Source organism: Rattus norvegicus, chromosome 6, assembly GCF_036323735.1.
Source record: "Rattus norvegicus strain BN/NHsdMcwi chromosome 6, GRCr8, whole genome shotgun sequence".
NCBI lineage: Eukaryota > Metazoa > Chordata > Mammalia > Rodentia > Muridae > Rattus > Rattus norvegicus.
This window is the reverse complement of record NC_086024.1, coordinates 121,315,062-121,330,952: the sequence shown is the minus strand read 5'-3', so window position 1 is coordinate 121,330,952 and position 15,891 is coordinate 121,315,062.

Below are 15,891 nucleotides of genomic sequence, written 5' to 3'. Positions count from 1 at the left end.
GCTCTTCACTCCCTCCATTTCCCTCCTCTTCTCATCTTTAACCCACTTCTCTCTCTCTCTCCCTCTGCCTCTTATGTCTATTTTATTCTCCTTTCTATGTGAGATTCAAGCATCCTTGCTTGTGCCTTCCCTTATCTTTAGCTTATCTGGGTTTCTTCTTCTGTGGGTTCCTGGATATCCTGTACATTATGGCTAATATCTGCTCATCATTGAGCATATATATGGTGTAAACACTTTTGGGTTTGGGTTACTCAATCAGGACAATATTTTCTAGTTCCATCCATTTGCCTGAAAAATCCACTTGTCCTTGATTTTAACAACTGAATAGTATTCCTTTCTGTAAATTAATACATTTTCTGTATCCATTCTTCAGTTGAGTGACAAGTGGGTTGCTTCCAGTTTCTGGCAATTAAGGGTAAGGCTGGCAGGAACATAGTGTAGCACAGGTGCTTGTGATATGGTAGAGAATATTTTCAAAAAGAACCTGCGTCATTGGTGTTCTGTTTGGTACCTTGTCTCCTATACCAATGTGGTCCAGGCTATTTCTCACTTTCTTTTCTATTAAATTTAGTGTATCCTGTTCTATATCAGGACACAAAGTGATTGAAAAAGAGAGAAAGATAGGGATAGAGATGGGAGTGGGAACTGTCAAGGAAAAAAAAAACATATGAAACACATGTAGATGTAGATACACACACTGACAAGCACAGAAATCCTATCAAAGAACAAACCTGGATATCATAATGTAAAGGAAAAGCCCTTTAGGTAAAGAAAATAAAGGCCAATGATTTAGGAGACAAAAATACCTAAAAGTTCATCTCACTCTGGTTTGTTTCTACTGCTGGGCATGAGGCCTGGCTTTAAGAGTGAATCGTATACACAGTGCAAATCTGTTGGAGAGTCTGTTCTCAGCCACCTCACCAGTGTCAAGAATGGGTTTTGTCTCATGGTGCAAGCCTTAGGTCCAATCAGGTGATGATTGCTTACTCCAAGTTTTGTGTCACTATTGTACGAGAACAATTTGCACTCATGTCAACACCATAGACTGAGTGGTTTGTAGCTAACTTGGCATCGACCTTTTTTCCCTTGATAAATGCAGAATTCCTTCAAGTACACTGAACTCTAGTCAATAGAAGTGAAGACCGCCTATAGGTAGGCCTTAATCCAAATTCTTCATGTTCAATGAATTGTATAGGTTTTTTAATGTTGTTACTGGTTTTTTGGGAGGGCAGTGGATGTATTTTTCGTCATCCGCTGGGCATTACCTTCAGTATGTGAGTACCATTCAATTCCTTGTACATAGTCTTGATTGCTTGAAGGCTCAGATGAGCCTTCTTTCACCAAAAGCTCCATTAGTTGTAACCCATTTCATGCACCAGAATCTTCACGTGATAAGGAGATATTATAGTTATAGTTCTGTCTTCACCATTATTTGGAAATTTAATTTAGATCTGTTTCATACATGAAGGTTTTTTAGGAAACTTCTACCAGGAAAACATGGTAATGTTTTCATAAAAACCCTCATTCGAGCCTTAGTTTTATCAGTCCCTCTCCCCATTCCCTTCCTTGTTCCTCTTTTTCTTCTTCCTATTTGATCCTTCTTTTCATGCTCACACCATCCATTCATAATAATTTTATATTTCCTTCTGGAATTAGGTTATCTCATGAAGGATGGATTTTCTAGGTCCACCCATTTACCTGCGAATCTCATTTCATTTTTCTTGATGGCTACGTGATACTCTGTTGAGTCAATGTATCACGTTTTTTATCCATTCATCAATTGATGAACATCTAGACTATTTTCAATTTCAAGCTATTTTGAATAAAGCAGCAATGAACATTATTGAGCAAATGTCTCTATAGTAAGGTAAAATATCCTATGGCTGTATGCCCAAGGATGGTTTAACTAGCTCTTGAAGTAGATAATTTTCTATCTTTCTGAGGAACAGTCACTCCAACCTCCATAAAGGCTGTACCAGCTTGCACTCTCACCAGCACTGGATGAGTGTTCTAATGACCCTGTACTGTCTGTTCTTTAATTCATCTTGGCCTCTCTGACTGAAAGCTTGAAGTATCTCTCTTTTGTATTTCTCTAATGATAAACAATGTTGAATATTGCATCAAGTGTTTCTTGGCCAATGTGTTTCCTTTTCTAAGAATTCTGCTTATGTTTGTATCCATTTTTAATTTGGCTACCTATTTTCTTCATGTCAAGTTCTTTAATCCTTTATAGTTTTAGATTTTAGCTCTCTATCAAATATATACTTTGTCAATAACATTTGCCATTTTGAAGCTTGCTGATTTGTCAAATGATATATAAGTGTTTTTAATTTTATAAGTTTCTATTCATTTATTCATTTCATTAATTTACTTATTTCATTATTATGTTTAGCTTACAAGTTCAATTCATACATGTTGTGACCCGATGTTTTATGTTGTTTGAAGGTTTCTGTATGATTGAATGTTTGTGTCTCGGCGACCATATGAATTTTTCTGGCTTTTCTTTGGCTCTGTTTCTTGTGTTTGTTTGCTTTATTCTGATTTTTGTGTTTTTGTTTTATGTTATTTTAAGTTATTGTTCTTCATTAGATGCCTTTTTCCCCTCTATTGAGAGATAGAAGGATTCTGGAGTCAGATGAAAGGGTGGATGAAAATACAATCAGAAAACATGGTATTAAATATTATTTTAATAGTACAAAAGCAATGACATTAAAAATCTAATATTAATCTAGCAGAACAAAAATAATTTAATTCCTATATATTGACCTTGTTTTCATTTGTATATTTATTTATATTATCTTAAAAACAATATAAAATTCTAGCCTCTGGCAAATTGATCATCTTATTTGTGAGAAATAACAACAAGGTCTTTCTATGCATGATAATGCAAGTAATTACTTTTCTAGGTATTAAGTTACATTAGTTCTTGATGAAGTTAATCAATATTAAAGTAGACAGAAGATAGAAAAACTACTACATGGACTCTGATTTACTAAAAATGAGTTCAACCCTCTAGATATTAACTAATCAAAAGAGACTTGGAACTTTAATTAATTACTTCTTATTCTTATAGGAGATATGACTAAAACACATTTGTTTACTGATAACCAGATATCAGATACTTTTCCACATATAAGAAAACATTGAACAGAATGCCCATTGAACAGAATGCCATAGTTGCAAAGAATGGTATCATGATATATATATATATATATATATATATATATATATATATATATATATGTGTGTGTGTATATATATATATAATGATATATATCAAAGCCACATAAATTTTACACACTTAGATCCATAACCCAAGAGCTGTCATGACATATATCATATAAATGCATATTTTATATATCTTAGATGTCATATTTCAAAGCATTTACTGTTCTGAAACAAACATGTTTGCTGTGAAGGCTGCAGGGCTTTGGGCTACTGATGTTTGCTATTATCAACATTAAAACCTTTCCATTTTTAATCCAAATATGCAAACTAAAAAATGCAATCTGAGGCATGGAAGAAGTAAGTAAATGAGTATAAAATTTTAAAGTGATTTTGGAGCCAAGATCACAATCTGAATAAAGAAACCCTAAATTTAGAGCACTGAATACCTAAAGCAAGAAATTGAAATTATTGATGGTAATTAAGCAACTATCTTAGAAATTTAAATCATGACAGCATGCAAAACAGGAAAATTTCATGTACATGTGCTTTCTAATATGCCACTTAGATGCTGGGGTCATAGGTTAGTCACATAGTTCTATTTAAATATACATAATGCTCTAATCAGTCCCCAGATATCCATTATCAGACAGAAAAATAACGACATTCAAAGCCACATAAATTATACACACTTAGATCCATAACCCAAGAGCTGTCATGATAGCAAGTTTGGTAAAGCACACGTTGTACAAGATGGAAGACTTAGTTTCAGACCTAGAACCTACATTAAAAGGCTCAACATGCAAGTACATCCTTTTTATTATTATTCTTTTCTTTTATTGGATATTTTCTTTATTTATATTTCAAAGGTTATCCTCTATCCCAGTTTCTCCTCCAGATTCCTCATCCCAACTTGCCACCCCTATCCTCCATCAGGGTGCTCACCCAAACACCTACTCCCACCAACCTCCCAGTCCTGGCATTCTCCTACACTGGGGCATCAAGCCTTCGCAGGAACAATGGCCTCTCCTCCCATTGATGCCCAACAAGGCCTATCCTCTCCTATAAATGCAGATAGAGCCATGGGTTGCTCCATATGTTTTCTTTTGTTGGTGGTTTAGTCCCAGGGAAATCTGGCGACTCTGGTTGGTTGATATTGTTGTTCTTCCTATGGGGTTGCAAACCCTATCAGTTACCTCAGTCCTTTCTCTAACGGGGATCCTGTTCTCAGTCCAATGGTTGGCTGTGAGCACATGCATTTTGCAGGCTTTGGTAGAGCCTCTCAGGAAACAGGTATACCAGGCTCCTGTCAGCCTCAACCACTTGGTATTGCCAATAATGACTCGGTTTGGAGACTGCATTTGGAATGTATCCCCAGGTGTAGCAGTCTCTGGATGGCCTTTCCTTCAGTCTCTGCTTCACACTTATTCTCTGTATTTCTTCCTGTGAGCATTTTGTTCCCCCTCCTAAAAAGGAATGAAATACCCACACTTGTCTTTCTTCTTCTTGACCTTTGTGTGGTCTGTAAATTGTATCTTGGGTATTCCAAGGTTATTGGCTAGTATCCACTTACCAGTAAGTACCTATTATGTGTGTTCTTTTGTGATTGGGTCACCTCACTCAGGATGATATTTTCCAGTTCCAACCATTTGCCTACGAATTTCATAAAGTCGTTGTTTTTAATAGCTGACTAGTACTCAACTGTGTAGATGCACCACATTTTCTGTATCCATTCCTCTGTTGAAGGAGATCTGGGATGTTTTTATCTTCTGACTATTATAAATAAACCTGCTATGAACATAATGAAGTATGTGTCCTTGTTATATTCTGGAGCATCTTTTGGGTATATGCCCAGGAGTGGTACAACTGGGTACTCAGGTAGTATTATATCCAGTTTTCTGAGGAACCACCAGACTGATTTCCAGAGTGGTTGTACCAGCTTGCAATCCTACCAAGAATGAAGGAGTGTTCCTCTTTCTGCACATCCTCGCCAGCATCTGATGTCACCTGAGTTGTTGATCTTAGCCATTCTGACAGGTGTGAGGTAGAATTTCAGGGTTGATTGATTTGCATTTCCCTGATAATTAAGGATGTTGAACATTTCTTTAAGTGCTTCTTGACCATTCGATATTCCTCAGTTAAGAATTCTTTGTTTAGCTCTGTACCCCATTTTTTATAGGAGGTATTTGATTCTCTGGATTCTAACTTCTTGAGTCCTTTGTATATATTGGATGTTAATGCTCTATCAGATGTAGAATTGGTAAAGATGTTTTCACAATCTGTTGGTTGCCATTTTGTCCTATTGACAGTGAGCTTTGCCTTACGGAAGCTTTGCATTTTTATGAGGTTCCATTTATAGATTCTTGATCTTAGAGCATAAACCTTTGGTGTTCAGGAAATTTTACCCTGTGCTCATGTGTTTTAGGCTTTTCTCCACTTTCTCTTCTATTAGTTTCAGTTTATCTGGTCCTTTATTCACTTTGAATTGAGCTTTGTATAAGGAGATAAGACTGGATCATCTTGGATTCATCTCCGTGCTGACCTCCATTTGAACCAGCACCATTTGTTGAAAATGCTATCTTTTTTTTTAACTGAATGGTTTTATCTCCTTTCTCAAAGATCAAGTGACCATGGATGTGTAGGTTCATTTCTGGGTCCTCAATTCTATTCCACTGATCTACCTGCCTGTCTCTGTATCACTGTGATACAGTTTTTTATCACTATTGCTCTGTAATACAGCTTCAGGTCAGTTCTGATTCCTTCAGAACTTCTTTTATGTTGAGAATAGTTTTTTTTTTTTTATCCAGGGTTTTTGTTCTCCCAAATGTATTTGCAAATTCTATGAAGAATTTACTTGGAATGTTGGTGGGGATTGTATTGAATCTGGAGATTGATTTTGGCAAAAATAACCATTTTTACTATATTAATCCTGATAATCCATGAGCATAGAAGATCTTTCCATCTTCTCAGATCTTCTTTGATTTCTTTCTTTAGAGACTTAAAGTTCTTGTTATACAGATTTTTCACTTGTTTCGTTTTGGTCAGATCAAGGTATTTTATATTATTTGTGACTATTGTAAAGGGTGTCATTTCCCTACTTCTTTCTCAGCCTGTTTATATTTTGAGTAGAGGAAGGTTATTGTTTTTTGTTTTTAATTTATTGAAGAAAGCACATGATTGGGTGGTTGTTTACAGTGTCATAAGTTAAGTCTATGAATATCATTGTTGAGAGCAGGGCAGCAGGTATGCATTCATGGTGCTAGAACAGAAACTAAGAGCTTCCATATTATCTACACACTGGAGGCAGAGAGGGTCTGCAATGTGCTTTAGGAATTTCAAAGTCCATCCAGTATGACACACCTTTTCAAAAAGCTACACCTCCTAATCCTTCCTAAAGATTTCTCAAAATTTAGAAGCAAAAATTCATATACATAATCCATTCTGAGCCATTCTTATTCTCCACAATTGGTATTACATACTTTTATTTTCAGTTCTGAAAAAATGAGATCTCCAATGATAGCTGGTCACTTATTTGCCAAAGATCAGAGCCTCTTTAAAATCCAGATGGACAGATCCTGAAGAATGTCAGTGGATGTTGTCTGCTGGCTTTAGTTAACATAAAAACAAACATGCACAAATACACACAAATAGATAAACATATACATATTCACATATACCTGCAAAACAAATATTACATGTAAAAATGTAAACATGTTTGTGTACAGTCATGCAATGAATATTGTATGTTTTCCAGTTTCATTAAATCATATCTATTGAAATATTGATTAATTAAAATTTACCCTCTAAATAATGATTTCAAAAATATCCAAGTTACTGTTATCACCAACATATATTTAATTTCAAATATGTTATTTATAAAATAGGCAGACTACTGAAGTGCATTGGATTGGGCATGATAAAGGAGGCAGATACTATCTTCTAATAATAATTAGGCATTTCCCTTCTGCTGTCCTAATTTATTGGATGCTATATTTAAAGCACTTTGTTGAATAATAAAAAGAAGAATGAAGTTGTGGCTTTATGTACAAATTTTGATGAGGAAACATGTCATTGACACATGTTAGAACAAAGAAGTGTTTGAAGTTAGTTGACTACACACACACACACACACACACACACACACACACACACACACAAATGCCCACGAACTCATACAGATGTGCACATTATGAAACAAATAGGAAAGTATCACACATTTTAAATTTTGTGTTTCCAAAATAATGCCATGTAACTTCTCTAGATGATTCAAGTACTGGCATTGAGCTGATAATATTCACCCATAAATATCAGAGTAACTAATTGGACTGTGTGGAAAAGAATTGTAAAGATAGATAGATAGATAGATAGATAGATAGATAGATAGATAGATAGATAGATAGAAATAAAATAAGTGCTATAATGCTAAAATTACAAATTTTATTTTAGGACAAATAGAAATTTGATAAGAGTTTAAAATATTGACTATATTTAACTATCAAAACTCATTTTCATATCTTACAATTTTAGTTTGCACATTAGCTAGCTCATGAAGATTAACTGTCTATTAATTAAAAGTCTTACTTTCCTATTAACATCGAACTTCTATGTCATGGAAATATTTTATTTTACCTGAAGTAGTTTTGTGTGTGTGTGTGTGTGTGTGTGTGTGTACATATAAATAATTGGAACAGTGATATCAGTATCATGCTGAATACTTAAGAATCAATTGATTTAAATGGGAATAATAGAAAACAATAGTCTTATCTTTACATTATTGTAACAAATATAATAGCAACAATTCTATGCCCTTTGATTAGTATTATCTCCACACAATGTGATAATGTTTCAACAGTACTCAGGAAGTTATTTTGTCTTTTGTTTAAAGAGCAAATGATGTAAGTACAGCAAATCTCCTGGCCAAATGAATGGGGGCAATAGAACTATCAAGGCTTCTACAACATGTCAAGTGGGAATAAAATTGCAGTCATCCAGGAGAAATGTCAACATAATCTATTCAGAATAGATCTGAGTTTTCAATATCTGGACTCTTATATCTCTTTGTTTTTCTTCTAAAACTGTTAACTTGTATAGTCAGTACCAGTGACGAGTACCAGTGACTGAATGAGTTCTGAAATGAATGTCAGATATATGTTTTTATGGCAGCTTCAAAGAGCTATCATACCTTCCCTGAGCTTGCTTCTTTCATTTATGAAGAAATTCCTGTAGATAGTTCTCATATTATGATAGGTTTATTGGCAAACCCATTGATTCCTTTCATTATTGTGTTGCTCACTCAGAGCAGTGTCATTACAAGAGGGCAGATCAATACAAACTAGTACTCCTTGATAAAATTAAATTTTGGAGTCTTCTATTAGTAATATAGTCTATATTGCTATTATTTTTACATTGTCAGTCAAGAAGTCATAAGTGAGGAGATTACAGTATCCTTATTCTCTGTCAAAAAGTAACTACATTAATATTATTGAAACTTTACCATATTGTATGGAGATAAGACTAATCAAAGAGTGACATGTTATCATTGTTAGACATGGTAGTACATGCTTCTTAGAGACAGGTTTTTGAGAAGTGGAAACAAGAGAATTAATTAGAAAATAGCATGGGCCTACATAGTGAATTCTAACTATCCAGAGCAATAAAGTAAAAACTTCGTGATAGCAATTAAAACAAAAACATAAAATCTATAATATCAACACACCAGAGTAGAGAATATATAATAATATATTTATACATTTTTGTTTCATTTGATGTGTGATGGCATTTTATCATATGCTGTGCTGATTTCCAGAGTATTCAATTTTAGACATAGTACGAAATCTTAAGGATGAAAAGTGAACAACTGAGTTAAAGTGGGTCACATTCTCATTTCATCCATACTCTTGTAAAATGAACAAAGACACAAATCACACAGTTTATTTAGTAAGTGTTTCACCTGCAACAAGTGAAACAGCGGAGGAAAATGCTTAGGGAAATTATTAGATGCACACATAAAATGCGACCTTTAATTGGGGAATCCCAATATTTCCTCGTCTTAGTCAAAGTTCTCAGACAATGATGAGTGAGTTTAATCCCTTGATGTTGTCAATAGTACATGATGTCAACAAATAAGTTTGTCTGTACATTCATTTACATATATATATATATATATATATATATATATCGAGATGTTTTGAGTTATTCAGGAACATCACTGATCTTCTTTAACAAAATCATATGTAGATGTTGGCAATATTGACCTTCTCAGTCAACACAAAGTCTGTGTTTCATCCCTTAATGTGGTTCAGATGTTGCCAAGTGTTAACGTGCTCACTGAATTACCCTCGTATGGTTAATGAAAATGTTATGATCCTATAAATACAGAAACTCAAACTAGCACCTCCAGCTAGTCCTCTTTGGAGATAGGTTTCTAACCTTCTTGAATGTGGTAGTCATCTGGCCCAGCATTAGCCACACATGGCTTAGCATGCAACACTTGGTTTAATGGCCCCGAGCCTAAACACATTTCTTGATTTGGATCTCTACATGTAGCATAAAAAGTCCCTTTGTTGTATCCTAGTTTTTCTTGGCTTTCAGTAGCACAGCGTGAGACAGAGAACATTTGGCACTATGTGTCTAAACTGTCATTTGGAAATTTCAGATTTGGAATCTCTTTCCAGCATTTAGACTTCTTAATTCAAACCATACTATTGCCTGAGCATGACTGCCCCATCCTCCTGCAGAGAATAAAAAGTTACTCCCAAATGTCACCTGACTCAATATCACTTAATGCATTTGAGCCTCAGATTGAGGACTTTAATGACAGAAATATGGGTATTTCCTAAGTGTCAAAATATCCTATTGTAGACTAAATCTGCTAATGACTTTCTTTGTTTAAAATACTGTCACAACAGTTACATATTTAGACCTCTTTGCGTCTCACTCTCTGTCACATTGCTATTGTATTCATAGGCTGCTCTTTTACACAAAAGTCAATAAAATACAAAATAATATCCTTTTTCATTCAACATGCAGGTAAAATATTGACCCTTCCTTTACACAATGTCACTGACTTCTATATGGAAAGTAAAATATTAATGAAAATAACAAATAATCATGGTGCCTCCTAATTTTCAGAAGAAATGTGTGAATGTTTTAAATCTTACTGCTAATCTTCCTGTTTGTATCCCTTCATGCTTTTCCTGAGGATAATGTTGGTTTCCTCTGAACTCTCAGTTATGCATAAATCTTTGATAAGTCCAGGTTTCCATGAATTTTATTTCATAGCAGTACATTGAGATACTGTGCTTAAAAGACTGGAACTCCCCTATGATTGAATTAGGAAAGATACGGAAGACGCAGAAGAGGAGGGCAGCCACATAGGAAGACCAGCAGTCTCAACTAACCTGGACCCTTGGGAGCTCCCAGATACTGAGACACTGAGCACGAAGCATATACAAGGTGTCTCACGGTCCCTGACACAAGTATAGCAGAAGACTGCCTGGTCTGACCTTCATGGGAGAAGATGTACCTAATCCTTGAGAGACTTGAGGACCCAGGCATGGAGGAGGGATGGTGGTGGGTGGGCAGTCTTTCAGAGATCAAGGGGAGGACCCTGGGGCATCAAGTCTCTATAGGATGAAGCCAGACAAGGCAGTCTTCTGCGACATATGTGCCAGAGGCATTGGTCCAACTAGGAATCCACAGGAATCCAGGTTATTTAATTTTTGGAGTGGCATAGCTGGATCCTGAGGTAAAACTATTTCCAGTTTTCTGAGAAACCATCAAATTGATTTCAAAATTGGATGTAAAATTTTGTACTCCCAACAGCAAGGAAGAAGTGTTTCCCTTGTTCCCCATCTTTGCCATCATGTGCCATCTCTTGAGTTTTTGATCTTAGGCATTTTGATGGGTTTAAGATCGAACCTCAGAGTTGTTTCCCTGATGATTTTTAACATCTCTTTAATTGCATTTTGGCCATCTGAGGTTCCTCCATTGAGAATTCTCTTTAGAGCACTATCCCATTTTTAAATTGGATTTTTTTGGTGTCTAACTTCTTGAGGTTGTTTGTTCATTTTATAAATTTTGGATATTATCCCTCATTCAGATATGGGATTGGTGAAGATCTTTCCCCAATCTGTAAGTTGCCGATTTGTCTTATTTACAGTGGCTTTTGTCTTGCAGAAGCTCTGCAGATTCATGAGTTCCCATTTACTACGGGTTGATCTTAGTGCCTGAACTATTTCTTTTCTGTTCGGAATGCTGTCTCTGTACCAATGTATTCAAACTATTCTCCACAGAGAAAATAATTTAGAAGAGGTCAGAGCATGGGGAATCTTTAGAGCAATCCAGATACTTGTGATGAGGTAAGTTTCAAGGGTTCTATGGAATGATTCTAATTGATAATTCTAACAGTGGGGGGATATGGAGCCAGAAGTGGTCATGTCCTGAAGCCAGAAAGGACTCCCAGTGGAGGGATAAGAACATCAATCCATACACAAAACCTTTAATCCAAAGTTTGTCCTACCTACAAGAAGACTGAGGGAGTGGCCAACCAATGACTAGCCCAATATAAGATCTATTCCATGGCCAAGAATCAATTCCTGATACTATTATTGATACTCTGGTACATTTGCAGACAGGATCCTAGTATAAGTGTCATTGGAGAGGCTCCATTCTTCAGCTGACAAAAACGATGTGGTCTCCCACAACCAAATATTAAATGTAGTCAGGGAAGTCTTATTGGGAGTTGGATGAAGGATTGAATTAACTTGAGAGGATAAGAACTCAACAAGAATACCAACAGAGTCAACTATCCTGGACCCTTGGGGCTCACAGAGACTTCACCAACAACCAAAGAACACACATTTGCTGGACCTACACCCACCATCCAACACATGTACCAGATGTGCCGCTTTGTCTTTTTGTGCATCCGCCAAGAACTGGAGAATGACTATTGCTTTCCATGGATCCTTTTTCCCCAACTGGGCTGCCTTGTCTTACTTCAGTGGGAGAGGATGTGCCTAGTCCTATAGTGACTGGTTGGTACCCAGGGGAGTCCTTTCCCTTCTCAAAGGAGGCGAGTGGGATATGGACAGAAGGTTTGTCAGGGAGTTATTGGGAGGTTGTGATGTTTTGATGGGGAGATAAAGTGAATAGATAAATACATTAATGGGGAAAATATAAAGAAACTTGGAGTCTGCCAGTTAAATTCAGAAGTTTGTCAGCTGACCGTTGGTTATGTTGGTGTTGGGCCTGCATTAGACCACTCTTTGTTGTCTGTCATAACTATCTTCAATTGACTAGCTTTCCTATGTCTAACCCAGCATTTAATGTGGACACACAGACCTATACTAAAAAGATTATTTAGTCCAGGATAATCCCACATCCACAGTTCTTTATGAGACTCATGTTGTAGCTAACATATTGAGAAAAGGAAGAAGCAACATTATTGACAAGATCTCTACAGTTGAATGACTCTTTAAAAACCCTCTGACGAATAACCTACCAAATAGGAAAGATGTATTTTAGACGTTACGAGTCTGCAGTGATACTCACAGAAGTTAGGTAGATATGAAGCTGATTCACTTATTGCTGGACGCTGAAAGCTCACAGATTCTAGTATCATCAAATGATGGTGCATTCTCCAGGAAACTCTATATAGGTCACTGCTGGTCAGAGAATTGTGTCATTTGAACTTTTTGGCTTCTCTCTATAGTCCTCTTGCTGTCCACAATTGTTTCTTATAACTCTATGTCTCTTCTTAGGGGACAAATCAACTCAAATACAGGCTCTCTGATTGTTCTCTGTAATCATATCACTAAGTTAGCTCAGTTTTAAACAAGTTTTCTTTTCTTCCTTGTTGAGACCAAGGACAGCCATCCTAGGCTGCTCAATCTACTGCTTGTTAATCTATCTCACCAGAATAACTACTCTGAAACGGGTTTGAATCTTGGAAGTGCTATACACTGTCAAGTTGGGAGGAAGGTCCCTCCTCTTCTCTGAGGCTCATGGACTTACAGTTTGGATAAAATGATTTACCTTCCTTACTTCTGGATACTATATAGCTGGAGCTGTGTGTGACCTGCATATCTTCTTAGTAGCACATTCCCTGGGACTTTCTCCATTCTTAAGCTCTCCTATCACTCCTTTTGTGTATATCTGAAGCCTTTCTCTCTCTTTCAAATGGGAGTTTTAATAAATTTAGTTTCTGTTTCTTTTTGTAATTTGTGTGTGTGTGTGTGTGTGTGTGTGTGTGTGTGTGTCTGTGTGTGTGTGTGTGTGTGTGTGTGTGTGGAGTGCGAACGCGCAAGTGCATATTTAGTGTGTAGTAGTATGCATGCGTCTAAGTGGTTACATGTATCTGTGCAAATGTGTGACAAACACAATAGCCTATTAAGTGACGTCTTTTTTAACCATCCTCTTGTTGAAACAAGTTTCTTATTTGTTTAATTGGTGAAAATATATTTTGTTTTTTCCTTTTAGTTCTGTTTCATTTTTCTACTTGTCTTTGGTAGCAATTAATATTATTTTGATGTGTCTAGATATAGTTTTCTTCACATGCTTTTAGGCTACTTTGGATCATGATTGAAATTTTTCATTAATATTATTATATTTTATAATTCTCTTTGTCTTCTTTTTCCTTAAGTTTCTATAATATGTATGTCCAACCATTACAATACCCAACATGTCTCCTATATAGATAGATACTGTACTTTAAATTTTTCCCATTATTTATTGTGTTATGTATTTTAAATCATTAAATATCCTTTATGCTTCTAATCTGTTATCGTGAACATTAAAAATTATTTTGGCCCACACCCGCGGATCCCGGCCCGCAGCAGCTCTCTGCTCCCAGACCCGGTGAGAGAGAGACCCAACCGCCTGGTCAGGTGGGCACTCCTGAGGCTGCAGAGCGGAAGAGACCACCAACACTGCTCACCCCTGCCCACATCCCTGGCCCAAGAGGAAACTGTATAAGGCCTCTGGGCTCCCGTGGGGGAGGGCCCAGAAGCGGCAGGACCCCTGCCTGAGACACCTCCAGAACCTGAAGGAAACAGACCGGATAAACAGTTCTCTGCACCCAAATCCCGTGGGAGGGAGAGCTAAACCTTCAGAGAGGCAGACAAGCCTGGGAAACCAGAAGAGACTGCTCCCTGCACACACATCTCGGACGCCAGAGGAAAAAGCCAAAGACCATCTGGAACCCTGGTGCACTGAAGCTCCCGGAAGGGGCGGCACAGGTCTTCCTGGTTGCTGCCGCTGCAGAGAGCCCCTGGGCAGCACCCCACGAGCGAACCTGAGCCTCGGGACCACAGGTAAGACCAAATTTTCTGCTGCAAGAAAGCTGCCTGGTGAACTCAAGACACAGGCCCACAGGAACAGCTGAAGACCTGTCGAGAGGAAAAACTACACGCCCGAAAGCAGAACACACTGTCCCCATAACTGACTGAAAGAGAGGAAAACAGGTCTACAGCACTCCTGACACACAGGCTTATAGGTCAGTCTAGCCACTGTCAGAAATAGCAGAACAAAGTAACACTAGAGATAATCTGATGGCGAGAGGCAAGCGCAGGAACCCAAGCAACAGAAACCAAGACTACATGCCATCATCGGAGCCCAATTCTCCCACCAAAACAAACATGGAATATCCAAACACACCAGAAAAGCAAGATCTAGTTTCAAAATCATATTTGATCATGATGCTGGAGGACTTCAAGAAAGACATGAACACACTTAGGGAAACACAGGAAATCATTAATAAACAAGTAGAAGCCTACAGAGAGGAATGGCAAAAATCCCTGAAAGAATTCCAGGAAAACACAATCAAACAGATGAAGGAATTAAAAATGGAAATAGAAGCAATCAAGAAAGAACACATGGAAACAACCCTGGATATAGAAAACCAAAAGAAGAGACAAGGAGCTGTAGATACAAGCTTCACCAACAGAATACAAGAGATGGAAGAGAGAATCTCAGGAGCAGAAGATTCCATAGAAATCATTGACTCAACTGTCAAAGATAATGTAAAGCGGAAAAAGCTACTGTTCCAAAACATACAGGAAATCCAGGACTCAATGAGAAGATCAAACCTAAGGATAATAGGTATAGAAGAGAGTGAAGACTCCCAGCTCAAAGGACCAGTAAATATCTTCAACAAAATCATAGAGGAAAACTTCCCTAACCTAAAAAAAGAGATACCCATAGGCATACAAGAAGCCTACAGAACTCCAAATAGATTGGACCAGAAAAGAAACACCTCCCGTCACATAATTGTCAAAACACCAAACGCACAAAATAAAGAAAGAACATTAAAAGCAGTAAGGGAAAACAGGTCAAGTAACATATAAAGGCAGACCTATCAGAATCACACCAGACTTCTCGCCAGAAACTATGAAGGCCAGAAGATCCTGGACTGATGTCATACAGACCCTAAGAGAACACAAATGCCAGCCCAGGTTACTGTATCCAGCAAAACTCTCAATTAACATTGATGGAGAAACCAAGATATTCCATGACAAAACCAAATTTACACAATATCTTTCTACAAATCCAGCACTACAAAGGATAATAAATGGTAAAGCCCAACATAAGGAGGCAAGCTATACCCTAGAAGAAGCAAGAAACTAATCGTCTTGGCAACAAAATGAAGAGAATGAAAGCACACAAACATAACCTCACATCCAAATATGAATATAAAGGGAAACAATAATCACTATTCCTTAATATCTC